We start from the raw sequence: 9,411 nt of genomic DNA on the forward strand, positions 1-9,411 counted from the left end.
GGAATTGTTTTCAGAATGAAAAGATCAAGACATTTGACACAGCACCTGGAACAGATTTCTCTTTATTTATCTTGCACTGAAGAATACGAAGAGTACTTTAGCTTCTCCAGGAAGGTTTCCTAGCATCAGTAGCTTGGGTTTTTTTTTTTTTTTTTTTTTTTTAAGATTTTTATTTATTTATCAATGAGAAAGATAGGAGGAGAGAGAAAGAACCAGACATCACTCTGGTACATGTGCTGCCAGGGATTGAACTCAGGACCTCTTGCTTGAGAGCCCACTGCTTTATCCACTGCACCATCTCCCCAACCACTCATCGGTAGCTTTTTAAAAAAAATAAATAATTTACTTTTGGGTAGAGACAAGGAGGAAATAGAGAGTGAGAGATATCTGCAGCAGAGCTCCACCACTCATGAAGCTTTCCCCATGCAGGGGGGGACCAGGGGCTTGACAGGGGTCCTTGTGCATGGCAGTGCATGTACTCTACCAGGTGCACCACCACCTGGGCCCCATCGATATAGCTCTTTTGCCTCCCAGCTCGGACTTCCCAGACTGTGACTGGACGGGAATGAAGGATTATTTCTGTTGTCCCCACTTCCGCCATATGCAACAGGGAGACAGGAGGAAAATGTTTTCAAACCTCCAGAAGAAGAAACATAACTATCCTACAGAGAAAAAGAGAGATCGGGGTGAAAACTGGCCCAGGTCTTGGATTATAGCACCTCAGAGGATCCTTTGGGACCCATTCTGCATTGTCTTGGTTCCAGTTAGTGACAAGAACTCTCCCTGCCTCTTGCACGGCTCACTTGGCTGGCCATGTGACAGGCCAGCTCACCTATCAGCTTCATTTTCCTTCTCTCAGGCTCAGTGTTGACCTCTGACCTTTTCCCCCAAATTGAAAGTTTCTGATCGGCCTCATCTGAGACCTGAGGCCCCTGTGCGCTAACAGGACTCAGATCAGGGCCAGGCAGAGTTGAGGAGTCGGGCAGAGCCTGTGCTGAGAATTCTCCTCACTGTTTTCCCCTTCAAGTGAATGAGGTGTTTGTTGCTAGAGAAGTTGCCTCATTTTCAGATTTGCACTCTCCTGTGGAGGGGCAGCAGTGGTCATGGTCTCTCAGAGTCCTCCAGAGAAGATGAAGAAACTGGGCCGGGAGCAGGGAGATGGCATAATGGTTATGCAAAAAAAGATTTCCATGCTTGAGGCTCCAAGGTCCCAGGTTCAATCCCCAGCACCACCATAAAACAGAGTTGTGCAGTGCTCTGGTAAAAGAAAAAGAAACGAGGAAAAGAAGCAGGGCTGGTGAAAGAATTCACTTAGATAGTGTGCTGCTCTGCCATGTGCGCCACCCAGGTTCAAAACCAGCCCCCACCCCATTGAAGGAAGCTTTAGTGCTGTGGTCTCTCTCTTTCACTTTCTGTGATAGCTTTTTTTTTTTTTTTTTTTTTTTTAACCAGAGCACACTTCTCAGCTCTGGTTTATGGTGGTGCTAGGGATTGAACCTGGGAACTTTGGAGCCTCAGGCATGACAGTCTCTTTGCATAACCATTATGCTATCTACCCTTGCTCTTTCTGTGTACCTAAGAAGAGGAGAAGAATGAGGAGGCAGAAAAGAAAGAAGAGGAAGAAGAGGAGGAAGAGAAACAGACTATAGGACCCCATTATAGGGGAGCCTGCCTCGAGCTAAATGCTCTGACTCAGAGGCATAAAGACTCTCCAAGGTTCCGCCTAGGGTCCAGAGTTGCCCAGATGAACACTTCCTCTGAGTCACGACATCCCAGAGTCATGTTCTAGGGAGCAAACTTTGTCAGATGACCCAGAGTGCTACTCACCCCTGCATTGTGCCAACCTGTCTCCATCCCGTGCCCCCACCCTATTACCCAGGACTTTGTGGCTGGGACTATGAGCCTGCCTCTGAGGCCCTGAACTCACTTCTGGGGAGGCCTCTTTCAGTGTGTGGCATACAGAGCCGGCAAGGGGAGCAGATCTCCCCCGACTTGGTGCTGATGAAATAGATGGAATTGAAGGTGACTGTGCTTAGCAAAATAATTAGAGAGGAAAGGCCACTACCAGATGGTTTAACTCATATGTGAAATTTAGAGTTCTTATTGATATGAACTTGCCCCAAAAAATCCAAACAAAACAGAAACAAGCACACTGTAAAACTTATGAGAACTGTGGTAGCTATAGTCACCTTCAATTCCATCCATTTTGTCCCAAAGGACACAATATCACATTTTGATTGCAGGGTAATATATATCTCATAACTTCTTTAGCCCGTCATCTGATGATGGGCGTTTAGGCTGCTTCCACTCTTTGGCTGTTGTGAATAACACAGCTGTGAACATGGGCGCATATGTCCCTTCAATTACTAACTTATTTTGACTAAATCAATGTCCAGCTCTGGCTTATGATGATGCTAGGGGCTGAACATGGGACAGCAGGTCCTTAGGCATGAAAGGCCTTGACATAATCATTATGCTATCTCCCTAGTTCAAATTTCTAAAAATTTCAAGAACTGAAGGAGAATAGAGTGGAAAGAGACAATGTAAAAATCTAGGGGCCAGGCGGTGGCGCACCTGGTTAAGTGCACACGCTACAGTGCACAAGGACTCAAATTCAAGCCCCTGGTCCCCACCTGCAGGGGGAAGCTTCACAAGTGGTGAAGCAGGGCTGCAGGTGTTTCTCTGTCTCTCTCCATCTCTGTCTCCTCCTCCCCTCAATTTCTCTCTGCCTCTATCCAATAATAAATAAATAAATACATTTTTAAAAAAGAACGTATGAGGGGGCCGGGTGGTAGCATAGCGGGTTAAGCACACACGGTGCGCAGCGCAAGGACCGGCATAAGGATCCCGGTTCAAGCCCCCAGCTCCCCGCCTGCAGGGGGGTTGCTTCACAGGTGGTGAAGCTGGTTTGCAGGTGTCTGTCTTTCTCTCCCCTTTTCTGTCTTCCCCTCCTCTGTCCTTTTCTCTCTATCCTATCCAACAACAACAGTAATAATAACCACAACGATAAAACAACAAGAGCAACAACATGGAAAAAATAGTCACCAGGAGCAGTGGATTCGTGGTGCAGGCAACAAGCCCCAGCAATAACCCTGGAGGCAAGAAAAAATCATAAAAAGAACATATAAGTAAATAAATGTTTATTAAAACTTAAAATCTGGAAAGCGTGGTCTGGGAGGTGGCGCAGTGGACAAAGCACTGGATTCTCAGCCATGAGGTCCAGAGTTCAATCCCTGGCAGCACATGTACCAGAGTGATGTCTGATCCTTTCTCTCTCTCCTATCTTTCTCCTGAATAAATAAATAAATTCTTTTAAAAAATATGGAAATCCAGGAGTCTGTAGCGCCCAGCAGTGTGACCCAGGGTGATCAGACTTCTGATAGGGAAAGTCAACGTCTCCCAAGCGGGGAAGGGTCTCCAACAGGATCCTTAACACCTTCTCCCTCTTTTCTCTTCTCTGTCTTCCTCCAAAAGTTCCTCAGATCTCTCCCCTATCCCCATATCCTACCAACTCTGCATTATTCAGAATTTCACCATCTCTTTCCTAGACTGCTACAATAGCTTCCTCACTAGTCTTCTAAGCTCATCTCCTCATCACTCCTCAGCATTCTACCCAGAACTGCATCACCTCCTTGCCTGACCTGTGAAGGTCTTGTGCTTTAATAATGCTCAGTTCCAAATGGCTCCTCCTTCAGGAAGCCTCTTCAGATTTTCCCCAAGCACTTCTTGTTTACCCCAGGACAGTGTTTGATCTAGATGTGTTGGAAAATTTCTAGAATAGTTAACATACTTATCGAACTCATCACTGTTTATCAAAGCTCCTCTAAGAACCATAAAGTTTTATGCCTAATACTTTGTATATTCAGAGTTTGGAGTGGGAGGCTGACTTTAATTACAAAGCAGGAAATGCTTAATGAAGCAAAGAAGGAAGGGAAGCTAGAAAGGGATAGAAAATGGAATGTTGGCGGGGGGTGGGGGGTGGGGGGGGCTGGGTGGTGACGCACCTGGTTGAGCGCACATGTTACAATGCACAAGGACCCAGGTTCCAGCCCCCGGTCCCCACCCGCGGGGGAAGGCTTTGCAAGTGGTGACGCAGGGCTGCAGGTGCCTCTCTGCCGCTCTTCCTCGCTATTTCCTCCCTTCCCTCTCGATTTCTCACGGTCTCTATCCAATAAATAAATAAAGATAATAAAACAATTTTTTTAAAAAAAAGAAAGACAATAGAATGCTCTTCAGTTTCTGAGTCACCCCCTATGGCTTCTGAGGGGTGACAGGCATTTTCCCTGGAAGATACTCTGCCTGCTGCGTTAGTCCCCCATTTTCTGTCATGAGTTCCACACGGTGCTGCTGGGCCTCACGGTTTCTTCAAAGCTGCTCAGGCTTAGAGTGCTAAGGAAGTAAAGGCTCAGGGAAATTAGGAGATGGCCTAAGGTCACACAGCCAGTTTATGTCAAATGTGAGACGAGAGCTGGGTCTCTTAGCACCCAAGCCGGGGCCCACCACACAGCACCAGTCAGCCTCTTTTTTCAAGTTTCCCCTTCAGGCAACAGCATACAATTATCAACCTTAGTATTTGGAATTTATATGCGGCTTTTGCTTCCCTAGCTCTTTATTATCCCTTTGATTAGTAATTCGGTATGCAGCCCAGGCATGGAGAAAAGCCAGGGCAGAGAAGGGGGAAGCAGGGGGGAGGCCAGAGCTGAGCAGGAGGCCACAAGCCCCTGTGAAAAGGAGACCAGGGGGGAGCAAAGGTGCAGGGGAGTGTGCCTCTGTGTATGTTCTCTGGGGAACTTCTACAGATGTTGATGCAGTCTCAGGAGAGTAGTCTTGGGCTGGTGAAATAGCTCACTTGGATGGTGTGCTGCCTTTTTTTTTTTTTTTTCCCTATGGCCTGAGTTCGAGACCAGTACCCACCACATAGAAGGAATCTTTGATGCTATGGTCTGTCTCTCTCTGCCTGTCTCTATCAAAATAAAAACGAACAACCCAGAAGAGTAGTACAATAGTCTTTTTTAAAATTTTGCTCACGTTCGAATGTCACACATCAGAAAAGATAACAGCAGCAAATGCTGGAGAGGGTGTGGGGTCAAAGGAACCCTCCTACACTGCTGGTGGGAATGTCAATTGGTCCAACCTCTGTGGAGAACAGTCTGGAGAACTCTCAGAAGGCTAGACATGGACCTACCCTATGACCCTGCAATTCCTCTCCTGGGGATAGATCCTAAGGAACCCAACACATCCATCCAAAAAGATCTGTGTACACATATGTTCTTGGCAGCACAATTTGTAATAGCCAAAACCTGGAAGCAACCCAGGTGTCCAACAACAGATGGGTGGCTGAGCAAGTTGTGGTATATATACACAATGGAATACTACTTAGCTGTAAAAAATGGTGACTTCACCGTTTTCAGCCGATCTTGGATGGACCTTGAAAAATTCATGTTAAGTGAAATAAGTCAGAAACAGAAGGATGAATATGGGATGATCTCACTCTCAGGCAGAAGTTGAAAAACAAGATCAGAAAAGAAAACACAAGTAGAACCTGAAATGGAATTGGCATATTGCACCAAAGTAAAAGACTCTGGGGTGGGTGGGTGGGGAGAATACAGGTCCAGGAAGGATTCAGAGGACCTAGTGGGGGTTGTATTGTTATATAGGAAACTGGAGAATGTTATGCATGTACAAACCATTGTACTTACTGTTGAATGGAAAACATTAATTCCCCAATTAAAAATAAATAAATAAATTAATTAATTAAAAAAATTTGCTCACTTTCTTTTTCTTTTTTTATTTAAGATTTTATTTATTAATTAATTAGAAAGGTAGTTGGAGAGAGAGAAAGAACCAGGTATCACTTGGGTACATGTGCTGTTGGGGATCAAACTCAGACCTCATGCTTGAGAGTCCAATGCTTTATTCACTGTGCCACCTCGCAGATCACCCGAGAGTCTTCTTTTTAGCGTCTTAATTTAATCAATCAATCAATTTTAGATATATAGTGAGATTGAGAGAGAAGGGAGAGACATTGGCAGCATTAATTCACCAGTTGTGAAGCATCCTCCCTGCAGTTGGGGACCAGAAGCTCGAACCCAGTTCTTGTGCACTGTAACATCTGTACTCTGGTAGATGTGCCACCACCCAGCCCCTTCCACTCTCTCACTCCTATCTCCCTCTTCCCTCTCAAGTTATTCCTTTATTTATGGGAAAGAGAGAGAGAGAGACCAGAGCATCACATTGACACATGAAACACCGGGAATCAAACTTGGGAACTCATGCTCAGGAATCCAGTGCTTTATTCACTAAGCCACCAAGCCTTACACTGACCAGGCAGTGGCAGGCCAACCAGAAGTCTATTAAAGCAGGCTAAACTTCAGTACCAGCCTGGAAGCAGATTACTTGGCTTAGTGAGTTCTCTGCCCAGTTAAATAGAGGGAGGTGCTCCTCCCCACACTTGATGTGAATGCAGCAGAGTGGTTCCAGATGCCCCAAGTCATGTGAGAGGGGTCCCTCGACCCACCATTCAGGTGATATGGTATCTTGGGCTGGGGAAGGGGTCTCCCATTGCCAGGACCTGATTCTCAGACTCCTTCCAATACAGCTTCAGCTTCAACTGCTTTTGGGTTTCTGTTTGTTTGTTTTTGCAGGTTCTTATATACACATGTAAAGACTTACTTATTTATGAGAGAGCGAACCAAAGCATTACTCTGGCACATGCAATGCCAGGGGTTGAGTCCAGGACCTCATGTTTGAGAGAACTGTGCTCCATCTACTGAGCCAGCTCCTGGGCCACTGTAGGTTTGTATTTACCTTTAGCAAATGACAGTGGGGTTGGGGAGATAACATAATGGTTATGCAAAAGACTTTCATGCCTGATGCTCTGAGGTCCCTTGTTCAAATCCAGGTGCCACTATGAGCCAGAGCTGAATAATGTTCTGGTCTCTCTATATCTCTTTCTGTATCTTTATCTCTGTATCTCTCTCATTAAAATAAATGAAAAAAATATTTTAAAAATACAAGGAGACACCATATTCAAAAAGAAAACGAGAATAATCTCTTCTCTCCCAAGCTCCTGATACTGGAATTGAGATTCAGAGCCTGGAATTGGGGGGCAGGCATGTCCTTGAAAATAGCTCTGTTCATTTATAACCATGAAGATGGGCACATCCTATGCTGAAATAAAAGAAGGAAACTTCAGTGAAGGGCAATAAAGTCCAGTGGGGGGAAATAACTGCTACCCACGACTGCCATCTCTATCCTCCCTCTGGGAGGACTGAGACTCACCCCCCTGAGGGCCTCTTTGGGGCCAGTATGTCACCCATGGCACCTCACTTTGTCCCGCTATGATCCCTGTGAGGTGTACAGCGCCCCCACTCTGCTAGGAAAAACCAGAGGCTTGGAGAAGTTAAGTAACTTGCTCATGGTTTTGCAGTAAGTGCAACACTGGGACCAAAGCTGAGACCCGCAGTCTTCAAAAAGCACACAGCAACCTGATCTCCACGTCGAGAGATCGAATCTTGGCAAGCCTGCACCTTCATGTGCAAATGAAAATGATACATAAACAGATTAATCAAATACATGAATGAATCTATTGCCTCATGGAGTTCAGAGTGTTTTAGGAGATTATGTTGACTGAAATCTCAAAACCGGGCATGATGTCTGGCAGGTAGTAGACTCTCAATAGACGCTTAAAAAAAATTATTTGGTGGTAGGGTGGCTCTTATTTTTCTTTCTAGGGCAGATCCAGGGCTGAGAAGCCCAGGGGTTCCAAAATGCTTCCAGAAGCCAGAGGGCCTCCCACCCATTCTGAGGGAGCGCGGGAATAGGGGAGGAGAGGAGGGCTGGGAAGGGGGCTCCGGGGAGCGGGAGAAGCCCGACCCAGCAGCGCGCCTCGCCCCGCCGCCTCCCCGAGCTCCCCGCGCCCCGCCCCGCCCAGGAGCTGGGTCGGTCCGGAGCGCCCGGGGGGCTGGTTCCGGAGCGCGGAGCGAGCACGGAGGCGAGCGGGCGGCAACGGCGGGCGGGGAGGGGGGGGTCCTCGCCGTCTCCCAAATCGGCGCGGAGCTGCCGAGGGCCGGGCCGAGGGCTGCGCTGCGGCGGCGCGGGGCCGGGATGCGGGGCTCCGGGGGCTCCCGGGGCTCCCGGGACCGCGCGGGGCGGGGCGGGCGGCGGTGGCGGGCTGCGCGCGGGAGCTGTCCGCGGTGCTGAAGCGGCGGCGGCGGAGCGGGGACCCGAGCCGGGGGGAGAGCTGCCCTGCAGCAGGTCCCCAGCGGCCGGCGCCCGGCTCGGCCCCGCAGAGAAGGAGGGACCCTGCTCGGCGGGACAGGTAAGGCGCCGTCCGGGGGCGCGGCGGGAGCTCGGAGCCCCGTGCAGAACCCGGGTGCAGCTGTGGGGGCCCGGGGGAGCGTCGCAATCCCCCTCCAGGAGGGGGCTGGGGCTTCCCTGCTGGCTGCACCTTGCCCTTTGCCAGAGATCGCTCCAAGTCCACCCCCAGCTCTCATCCACCAGGGTCCGGAGAGAGACCCCCACCCCACCAGGCTTTGACCCTGACCTCAGACCGTTCTGAGATCTTACCCACCGGTTGCAAGGGACGCAGACAAGAGTCTCTCGGACTCCCAGGTACCCCAGTTCCTGCCAGAGCTCTGCAACACCAGGGAAATCGAAGCCGGCATCACTAACCCTCTCTCAGCTCCCCACCAAGCCTGCTTTTCAGAGTGACAGTGGCTCCCCTTGTTCTGAGATTTCTTTGCCTTGGAAATGGTTCTTGGACTAAAGGATAAGCCAGGCCCTTTAGGACTGATTAAGGCACCAGAAGATACCTGTTTTTGGTTTGTTTGTTGGTTTGTTTGTTTCCCCTGGGGCTTTCTTAACTCTCATGGAAGGAGACCGGCTTTGCATTCCACTGCTTGGTGCATGAGGGCCAAGAGAGGGGCCAGGCCAATCTTATTTTCTGGATACGGGTGACCCTAGACCGAGCCTCCATTTGGAGTCCTCTCTCTTTCTGGCACAAGCGTGCTGAATGAGCTCATTCAGGCCTGCAAAGTGCTTCTACTTCTTCAGAGCAGAGTTCTCTTAAGTGGCAGGATGTAGTGATTAAAATTAAACTGCGTAGAGGAACATCAGTCTATCTCGGTAGCTGACTATTGCCGTCTCCCCATCCCCTCAACCCAGCACAATTTTTCTTGCTCCCACTGGTAGGAAGATCTCTAGATCAGGAGTGCCTGGTTGGGTGCTGGCATTTACTGACTTTAAACCAGTACCAGAGAGATGGAGAAAACAGTTGAATCGGTAGAATTTTTGGACTTCCATGTCTGACGTTCCTGGTTTGATCCCTGGCTCTGCATATACTAGAGTAGTGCTCTGGCTCACCTCTATCTCTGTCTCATGTGAAACTCTCTCTTCCTCTCACATGAGTAA

The 9,411-nt window shown here is 48.6% G+C and overlaps 1 protein-coding gene across 1 annotated transcript in view; it reads left to right on the top strand.

The window, feature by feature from the left end:
* Positions 1-8,181: 8,181 nt before the first annotated feature.
* SYNDIG1L (synapse differentiation inducing 1 like) overlaps positions 8,182-9,411 on the top strand; it is a 26,984-nt gene continuing 25,754 nt past the window's right edge. Inside the window, exon 1 of the mRNA XM_007521725.3 lies at positions 8,182-8,320. The gene's annotated coding sequence lies outside the window, so the exon portion shown is untranslated. The remainder of the gene's footprint in view (positions 8,321-9,411) is intronic.

This window comes from Erinaceus europaeus, chromosome 16 (assembly GCF_950295315.1).
Source record: "Erinaceus europaeus chromosome 16, mEriEur2.1, whole genome shotgun sequence".
In the NCBI taxonomy this organism is placed as follows: domain Eukaryota; kingdom Metazoa; phylum Chordata; class Mammalia; order Eulipotyphla; family Erinaceidae; genus Erinaceus; species Erinaceus europaeus.